This window comes from Zootoca vivipara, chromosome 4, assembly GCF_965207765.1.
Source record: "Zootoca vivipara chromosome 4, rZooViv2.hap1.1, whole genome shotgun sequence".
NCBI classification, from domain to species: Eukaryota; Metazoa; Chordata; class Lepidosauria; order Squamata; family Lacertidae; genus Zootoca; species Zootoca vivipara.
The window spans coordinates 77,125,696-77,135,836 of NC_142587.1; positions in this window are offsets into that span (position 1 = coordinate 77,125,696).

The window sequence follows — 10,141 nt, forward strand, 5'->3', positions numbered from 1 at the left end:
CACAAGCCCTAAAAATAGGGAGAGCTGGGCGGGTGTTCCGGTGCACAGAGCCCAAAGGAGGAAGCTCAGTGAAATGTGCATGGGCTTAAATAGAGGTCCCTTGATTGCTTTGACTGGCGTACCTCTGGCCAAATTGCAACCCAGGATCGAGGGACCTCCAATAGTGTGTTGTGGCTATCCAAACGTTCCCACCCACAACACATGGTCTAGTTGCCAGGTTGCACCGCAACACGTGCCCTCTTGTTAGGGAGGAGCCGATTTATAATTACTACATTTAATTGCACCAGGAAACAAATTGGTGCTAGAGCAAGCATTGCAGGCTGTTGTAATGCAGTCTTATGGGCAAACGCCGAGAAACAACCTTGATCCAGATACGGTAGATCTTATTGAAGTAATCCGACCTTGATTTAATTCAGACGTGTTTTCACGGCCACGTCTGACCTCCTCAGGAAGTATGCAAATGGCACACCAACCTGAACTGAACAAAGGCATTCCTAAACCTCTGCCTCCACCACCTGAGCATGCAGGTGCAAGGCTGACTCCAAGATTGAGCACCCTTTCCCCTCTTTTACATGGAGTCTTGTATTTTGCATTGCAATTAGCCCAGAACCACAGAATTTGAAGGGACAGAATCACAGAACTGTAGAATGGAAGGTATCGCAAATGTTGCAGTCAAAGACCTTTGCAGGCTCATGAACACTTGGCAACAAAACCCAGGTATTTGCAAAGGAGTTACCGTAAGCTTTTGTTGCAAAGGGCCTTGCATTGATCTAGACTGCCAACTAACAGTCGTAAATAGCAGTCTGCCTATAACAGAGATTACAACTTTGCCCAAAATTACTGTTACACCAGCAGGACATTTTTAAAATGTTATCATGTATAAAATGGCATCACAGAATTATTCAGCTCCTTAGGGTAAGATACAAATAGATAATAATTAGGATAACTAGGTTCCATTTCTTCCCCTTCATTAAATGCCCACAAGGTAACAGCTAGGTAATTTCAGTTTAAAACTTTTTGCATCACCTTTCACTCACCAATCAAAATTATTCCAGAAAATGGCCTTGAGTGCTGATAACTGCACGAGCAGCATTAAATCAGTTTCTGCAAATTTGCCTGTAGGTTGAAAGTGAATTAGCCACCATTCTCAAATGTTTGCCATTACTGGTTTTACTTCCCAAACTTCTCATCTACCATTAAGAATACCAATAAATTTAAATTATGGGAGAGACACTGTGGGTCATTCGCTCTTTTCTTCCATGTGCATTATTCATAACATGCAATGGGGAATCCAATTCTGGGATATGATTTCGAATTAAGTAGTCTTTGAAATGTAAATAACATTCATGAGTACATTCTGCCTGCCCCAAGAATGTGCCCTCATCAAAAACTTAAAAGCATTTTATTTTTCTCCACTGAGTTGCAATTTTCTTCCCTCCACTTTCAGGCAGAAAATCGTCAGAAGTAAGCTTTTTGCCTCCCACCTACAGATAGCTCTCAGCTGGTGTTAGTTTACACAGATTGCAACTCTTAACTTTCCATATCTGTAACTCATGGCCAGTATTGCAAGAACCCTTTAGAATTTGCTTCCAAACTGATCAGTACTCGGTGCCTTTTATGTTTAGCCTTTCATTTTCTTGTTTTCTTTTATTACTCGATCTCCCAACAGGTCAACTTTGAGCCGAGACACACTGAGTTTCTTCATAGGACTGGATGGAATTACAGCAACGGAGGAGGAGTGCGAGTCCTTTCCCTCAGCACCACTTCCCCTGTTCAAACCCTCACCTCAAATGCTATTAGGCACAAACGTGCAGACATAATATTGGTGCTGGGGAAGTTGCTGCTTCTTTCCATTTCATTTCACTTTTAGCTTGTATATTACTATACACAAGGTGGTTTACAAGCTGAAGAAACAACAAATGAGACAGCAAAGATCACACACCAACATGTGGTCCAATCCAAAAAAATCATAATAAAAGGATAATTTAAAAATAAACAACTTATATCAAATAAAGCAATATTCGATCCATTGGAACATGATAGTAAACAGTAAAATTAAATATCAGCATATAATAAAGAATTACAATAAAGAATTACAGAACTATAATCAATAGAAATAACGGCAAGTCACCATGCATAAAATACCACAAAACATATGCCATGTAAGAGCATCAAATTGAGAAACGAAAACACACAACTGATAAAATATCATTGACCTCCTTTTCCCTCTTCCCGGCTACTTCTGCTGTTCCCAAAGTCATTCATTCATTCAGCCTTTATTGGCATAATTGTTCTCAAAGTCATGGTCTAGACCAGGTATAGGCAACCTTGGCTCTCCAGATGTTTTGGAACTGCAACTCCCATGATCCTCAGCTAACAGGGCCAGTGGTCAGGGATCGTGGGAGTTGTAGTTCCAAAACATCTGGAGAGCCATGGTTGCCTATACCTGGTCTAGGGAAAGGCTGGAGGGTGGGGCAAGGCAGGTGGGAAAATCTACCGCCTGATGACCAGCATGAAGTCTCTCTCCCCTCACAGTTCTTCCTCTGGAATCAGAGTTTCCCCCTTTGCTGCCAGAAACTGCTCCAGGGAAGGGAATCAGCACAGAGGTCATGGGTCAGCTTCTTCACCCCACACTCTTTGATCCAAATCCAGGCTGTTTTAACAAAATATGTCAGGAGTTACATGTTATGGCAGGAGATGAGTAATTGGAAGTGCACTTCAGATTCAGTTTTAACTTTTGTATTTATCATCAGTTGTATTCTGCACATACTGGAATGGCCCAGTTAAGATTTCACACAATGGCCTATGGCTTTGCCATTAATAAATTGACTTGCTTCCAAAATGACTCATGATTTCCCAAGCTTCTGCCAGGCAGATCCAATAAATCTGTCTTAGCTGCAATGGCACAAAATAGCATCCTATAACCCTGTCAAGGAAGAGGCAGCTTCTCTGAGCTCTCTCCTGCCAGGTAAACAGACTCAGTAGCTTTTCATTTCCGAGAAAGACACTGAACCTAATTGGAAAGCTATTCGCACTGTTGCACTGACTTTCCAGAGCCTCTAGCAGGTGAAAGGCCGTCCAGGCCTGAAATAATGTAACTCCTATCCCCACTAGTGTCACATAAGTACAGCGTGAAATGAAAAAGAAATGAAAGCCTTACTATCCTGATGGCTGCTACTCCTGCAGTCCTCCTGGGAATGGTGCAAACAACAAGGCAAAGGGTACCAGGTTGTTTCCTGCTACTGTTAACTCGAAACTCCATAAAAGGACGCAGCTGCATGCTTGGGAAAACATATACCTGCGCGGCACTAATATCACGGATTTCAAAACAGTATGTCGATTCTAAATTTCTATTTCCTCAAGTCACGTGCTAGTTTCATGGTGTTGAGGGAAGGGGGTTGGAATGCCTTACTTCAATTATGGCAGCTTTGTAGCAGGTATGAAGCAATTACCTTGCAAAATTCTCAGTCTGCAAAGTTTACAGTGTAAACCACGGTTTATAGTGTAAACCACGGTTTATAGCATAAACCATGGTTTACAGATCAAGAATACTGCTCTGTCAAATGAGCACTCCCCATTCTCTCATAAACTATAGTTCTGTGTTACATTTGAATTGAGGTAAATATAGCTGTGGTTAGAGCTGATCAGAATTGCCTGAAAACATGGTTTGCAAAATCATTTTAAAACATGGTTTCAAAAAGAAGCCTAGTTAGCTCCAGCCATATTTGGTACCAGTGCAGACGTCGTGTTAAGTGATAGTTGGAAAACCACATGAAAAGGTGGAGGGGAGTAGTTTCCTGTGGAAGAAAAAGTGGGAGGATGAAGCACATTATGACCTAACAGGACCATTCAGACATGTACACTTTCCCCAAGTTTAATTTTGATCAATATAAAAACAAAGTGGTACAGTTTGAAGACACCCATTATGAAACCACTCCAGAAGAATCTGCTAAAAGATTAAAGCACAATATGCTACCAGTTTACAACACATGTAACTGGTTAGAAGATTAAATAGAACCCCAAATTATCACTTATCTGCATATATTTTTCTCCAGCTAGGAATGAAATAAGATGCAATAAAATTCATGGAAGGGTTTTGGACAAAGTCTTCTCGGTGGTGGCACCTGCCCTGTGAAACGCCCTCCCATCAGAGGCAACCCTGTTCAGGAAAGTTTTGGATGGTTGATGTTTTATTGTGTTAATATTTTGTTGGGAGCAACCCAGAGTGGATGGGGCAACCCAGTCAGATGGACGTCATATAAATAATAAAAACATTATTATTATTAATGAATACTTGTTGCCATCTTGTATAGCCCAACATTGCATGAAATCAGCAAAAGGAAATAATATGTTGCACTGAAATGGTGAACCTATGCACCTTCATAGTTACCGCAAGCATTAAAACATAGCTTCACATGGGAAGGGAAGGAAGCACACCCTTTTTAGGAGCTCAACATTAACAGACCACCAACAACTAAAACAAAACCCCAAACCCACTGATAAAACTATGTATAGTATGATAGCTAACAGAGTAATTCTTCTACCATGGAAAGCAGCCAGAATGCTTAGAAGTATATTGGCCCCAAGTGACCCAGCTAATTTGGAGACAAAATCTTTCCAATTAAACTGACAGGACAGAAAAGCTTGTCCTGATTATTTTTAGAGATGCATGACCAACCTAAAATCTGCGACTGGGTAAATGTTTTAAATACATAGTGCTGATGGCTTCTCCTGTTTGGCATGTTCCATATGACTTCTTTTGTTGTGCGCTTGCATGATTCCACCCTTAACGCTCATTAAAAACATTTAGAGATCAAGGGTGAAATGCTCAGACTCTCCGGAACCCTGAGCACATTTCATTGTCATCTCGCATAGCTTTTATTTAGTGAGCTGCGGCTCTGCGCTTGGTATTATAGGTCACTGATTGAAAATTGCGGCCATAATTTTGCGCAGCGCTAATTGCTTAGCAGGGTCTAAAAACGAAGTATTAAGGGTTGTCTGGACATATATAGGAATACGTTACCCAGCATAATGAATTATACCTATTACTTTGTATCAATGAGCTGCAATAATCTTGAATTTCCTATTCTGGGAGGAAAATGGTAATGCCTTCCTACTCATAATTAGGCAGCTCTTCCTTTTTCTCTCTGCATGCAAAAGGTTCTGCGTCCAATCCCTGGCGTCTTCTGTGAAAAGTTCAGGAGGCAAAACTGGGAAAGACCTCCGCCAAACACATCTGGCTGCCACATCCATCCATAGTATTGGGGATAGGCAGGGCTGACTCGGTCTAAGGCAACTTCACACTGTTGTTGCTGTTGTTGTTTTTTAAATGAAATTGAATCGCACATCTGAAGGGCACAATATGCAGGCACCCGATCAGCACAACCTTTCATTAACTGTGATTTGTTAAATAATACGGTTATGATTGTTTTATTTCATTTATGAATTGCTTGTTGTAAAACATCTCGTTGCGATCCGACAATAAAAAAAAAAACACCAACAATAAAAGTGTACAATTTCAAGAGTCAATTTAGATCAGTCTTCCTCAACCTCTGCCCTCCAGGTGTTTTTGGCCTAGCTAGCAGGACCAGTGGTCAGGGATTATGGGAATTGTAGTCTCAAAACATCTGGAGGGCCGAGGTTGAGGAAGCCCTAATTATATTGTGAGCCTGGGAGGAGGGCTAGTTTAATTGGTTGCATCTGAGCCACTTCATCAGGATTTTCAGCTGAAGAGCAGGATGCAAAAGCTCCAAAGAAAGAGCCATTGTAATAATAATAATAATAATAATAATAATAATAATAATAATAATAATTCATACCCCACCCATCTGGCTGGGTTCCCCCAGCCACGCTGGACGGCTTCCAACAAAAGATTAAAAATACATTAAAACATCAGTCATTAAAAACTTCCCTAAACAGGGCTGCCTTCACTGTCTTTTGAATGTCAGATAGTTGTTTATCTCTTTGACATCTGATGGGAGGGCGTTCCAGAGGGCAGGCACCACTACCGAGAAGGCCCTCTGCCTGGTTCCCTGTAACCTCACTTCTCACCGTGAGGGAACCACCTGAAGGTTTTCGGAGCTAGACCTCAGTGTCCGGTTTGAATGATGGGGGTGGAGACGCTCCTTCAGGTATACTGGGCCGAGGCCATTAGATCTAGGCCATAGATTAACAAAAGCCTCATCTGTTTTTCTTTTTTTCAATTTAGTTTCCTAAAACAAACCCTATGCCTTTGATATATTGAACTGATCACACACTGACTGCCCAGTAACATGTTCAAAAGTGCAAAGGCCATTTGGCACCTTAGGTGGACGTTCTCAGTGGACACACACTTTAGCATTTTAATTCTTTAGTGATGACTAACTGAAACTTTAGAATGCAGTATTGTATGTGTGCCTGATACTATCTTCTCCAAATATTTTGAGAAGCACGCATGGCACATAATGAAGGGTACAATGCTGGGTTTTCCAAGAACTGCCTTTCTATTTCTAGCAACTGCCAAAATGAACCGCTTTTACTAAGTGGGGCTTTTTTTGCTGAGTTGCTTTGACTTTGCCGCTTTTTTTGCACCGCTTGTGGCCATCTGAGGAAATGTCTAGTTAAAACAATTGTCAAACAAATCTACTTATTCACAACGAGATAGCAAGAAGAAATAGACTCTCAGAGGATATGCAAGTTAAACAAGGCATTCGAGCAGAAGTATAAAAGATTAATGGAATGCACTGACACTCTCAAGATTGGGTTGTTTATAGTTCATCACCGTAATACAGCCAGGGAAATACTTGTGCAAAATGGACTCCGACAGAAGGGTGCCCTTGCTGGATTGGGAACAGTGTGTGAAGCAGAGGAATGTCCCAAGGCATTATTCTTAAGGCAATGTGCACTAATCACCTATCACCTGTGAGGTGTAGCGGTTAAGAGCGGTGGACTCGTAATCTGGTGAACCAGGTTCGAATCCCCGCTCCTCCACATGCAGCTGCTGGGTGACCTTGGGCTAGTCACACTTCTCTGAAGTCTCTCGGCCTCACTCACCTCACAGAGTGTTTGTTGTGGGGGAGGAAGGGAAAGGAGATTGTTAACCGCTTTAAGACTCCTTAGGGTAGTGATAAAGTGGGATATCAAATCCAAACTCCTCCTCCTCCTCTTCTTCTTCTTCCTCTTTTTGCAATGTGGCCAGGATTGCGCAGCCACATTGCTAAGTAGCAGCAGAATGAGAGGATAGAATCTATAAATGGGCCGAGCCTTTTGAGAATGCCCAGAGAAGGAGAGTATTTAAGAAATGTTAAGGAGAAAGCTTGTTCCTGGAGGGAGAAAGACTCCAGCTTGTCCCTCTCTGCGATCTAATGGGTTTGAGGATTAGACAAACCCATGCTCTTGAGGATTAGACAAATTCATGTATGAGACTAACCACAATGGCTATATTCCACCTCCACTGTCAGAGATAATATGCCTTGGAATTATCAGTTTCTGCTGGGAATCCCAGGTGACAGACAACAGCGGCAACACGAGGACTGATGAAAAATGAGGGCATAAATATATATCTTTATGTATATCTTTATAAGTTGCAGCGAAGCGATATTCAAGAGTACAGTCCATATAGTATCAAAATAAAATTCATCCAGTGATGTAATTTGAATGCTTAGCGATATCTGTCGATGCAAATAATAGCAAATCATAGACAGTGATCCGGATGACACTGTTTCGACGTGGTCTTCCTCAGTGTTCAACTCAGAAATGTATACAGTCAACTTCTAAGGAGCAGTGGTCATAAACCTGATTTAGTGGGAATCCCAGGTGGGCAGTGTTCTTATGCTTGGGTCTTGCCTGAAGGCTTCCCAAAGGCATCTACTTGGCCACTAAATGGGCCCTTAGCCTGACCCGGCAGGTTCTTCTTATGTTCTTAATGTGTTTCTCCAGTTGTAGCTTGAAATAATGTACAGTCCATCATACCATCTTAGGATCCGCCACTTTATTCTGCTGGGATTCCCTGTAGCAGATGATCAAGGCCCATATGCAGTGAAACTTCCCATTATCATAGAATCATAGAGTTGGAAGAGACTACAAGGGCCATCCAGTCCAACCCCCCGCCAAGCAGGAAACACCATCAAAGCATTCCTGACATATGCCTGTCAAGCCTCTGCTTATAGATCTCCAAAGAAGGAGACTCCACCACACTCCTTGGCAGCAAATTCCACTGCTGAACAGCTCTTACTGTCAGGAAGTTCTTCCTAATGTTTAGGTGGAATCTTCTTTCTTGAAGTTTGAATCCATTGCTCCGTGTCCGCTTCTCTGGAGCAGCAGAAAACAATCTTTCTCCCTCCTCCATATGACATCCTTTCATATATTTGAACATGGCTTTCATATCACCCCTTAACCTTCTCTTCTCCAGGCTAAACATACCCAGCTCCCTAAGCCGTTCCTCATAAGGCATCGTTTCCAGGCCTTTGACCATTTTGGTTGCCCTCTTCTGGACACGTTCCAGCTTGTCAGTATCCTTCTTGAACTGTGGTGCCCAGAACTGGACACAGTACTCCAGGTGAGGTCTGCCCAAGGCAGAATACAGTGGTACTATTACTTCCCTAGATCTAGATGCTATACTCCTATTGATGCAGCCCAGAATTGCATTGGCTTTTTTAGCTGCTGCATCACACTGCTGACTCATGTCAAGTTTGTGGTCTACCAAGACTCCTAGATCCTTTTCACATGTACTGCTCTCAAGCCAGGTGTCACCCATCCTGTATTTGTGCCTTATGAACGAAACCTGGCTAGAAAGGTGAGATTCGAGCTGAAAAATCTCAGTTTTCAACTGCAGAAGACTTTGTTTGGAGCACTGTACACCTATCCTAATGTTAATGTTAGGTGCACACGGCTGCTTTTTTCCAGACTGCACAGTTAAACTGATTTACCACTGAAAAGTGAGGCAGTTAGCACCAATTTTAATTATCTCAAATTGTTTTCATTCCTACTCTGTATCTCCCTAAAGAAGGAAACCATTTAAATGTTCATTTTCGCTGCACCCACTCTGGTGAGTTAATGTATTTCAGCCTTGACAATACTGATAAAATGATAGTTATCAAGGTCTATTCTATTTATCCTTGGAGAAATGAAACTATTTAACAACAAGAAGTTAAAATAAAATCTTTCCTCGGCGGGCATTGTAAGTCCTATTGCCTCAGTATAATATTTTCTTCCTACCCATCTTCTATCAATTGTACATTTTGAATTGCTTTATGAAATTAAGGCTGCAGTTCAATGCACCTGAGAGCAAATCCCATTGAACTCTGTGGTACTTATGTCTGAGTAAACATGCTTAGAAGCAGGCTCATAGCTGCCAAGTTTTCCCTTTTCTCGCGAGGAAGCCTATTCAGCATAAGGGAAAATCCCTTTAAAAAAGGGATAACTTGGCAGCTATGAGCAGGCTGCATAATACATACCAAGTGGACAAACTGCAATCTCCTTTTTCTTCTCGTTAGAAGCAACAAAATAAAAAAAAATTCCTTCCAGTAGCACCTTAGTGACCAACTAAGTTTGTTACTGGTATGAGCTTTCGTGTGCATGCACACTTCTTCAGACAGACTACGGCAGACCAACACAGCTACCTACCTGTCCTTAGAAGCAGTTTACCTTGCGTTCAGTGAATATATACAGTGGCACCTCGACATCCGAGTGACTCGACTTCCGAAGGTTTCGACTTCCAAAGTCGGCAAACCCGGAAGTCTTTTTGCTGCGTGCACATTCTGCGCCTGCGCCGAAGCGGCGCGTGTGGTAAGCGCATGCGCAGAAGCGCAAAATCGCGCTTCGCGCACGCACAAAATGGGCGCTTCAACAACCGAAGACTTCGACTTACGAAGAATTCGACTTACGAAGAGCGCCGCGGAACGGATCACCTTCGTAAGTCGAGGTACCACTGTACATATACCGGTATATATTATAATAAATATTAATATTACAGTGACTTTTCCCCTCTCCATTCCATGGATCAGAGAGGATCCAAACTAGAATACAATATTTAATTATTGATCCTTAAGCCAATATCAAGTACTAGAATATTGCTTGGACAAATATTTAAACAACTCGGAAATATTAATGATCCCTACTACAGTAGATCATTACTAGATGGGGAACATGGGGCCTACTAGAT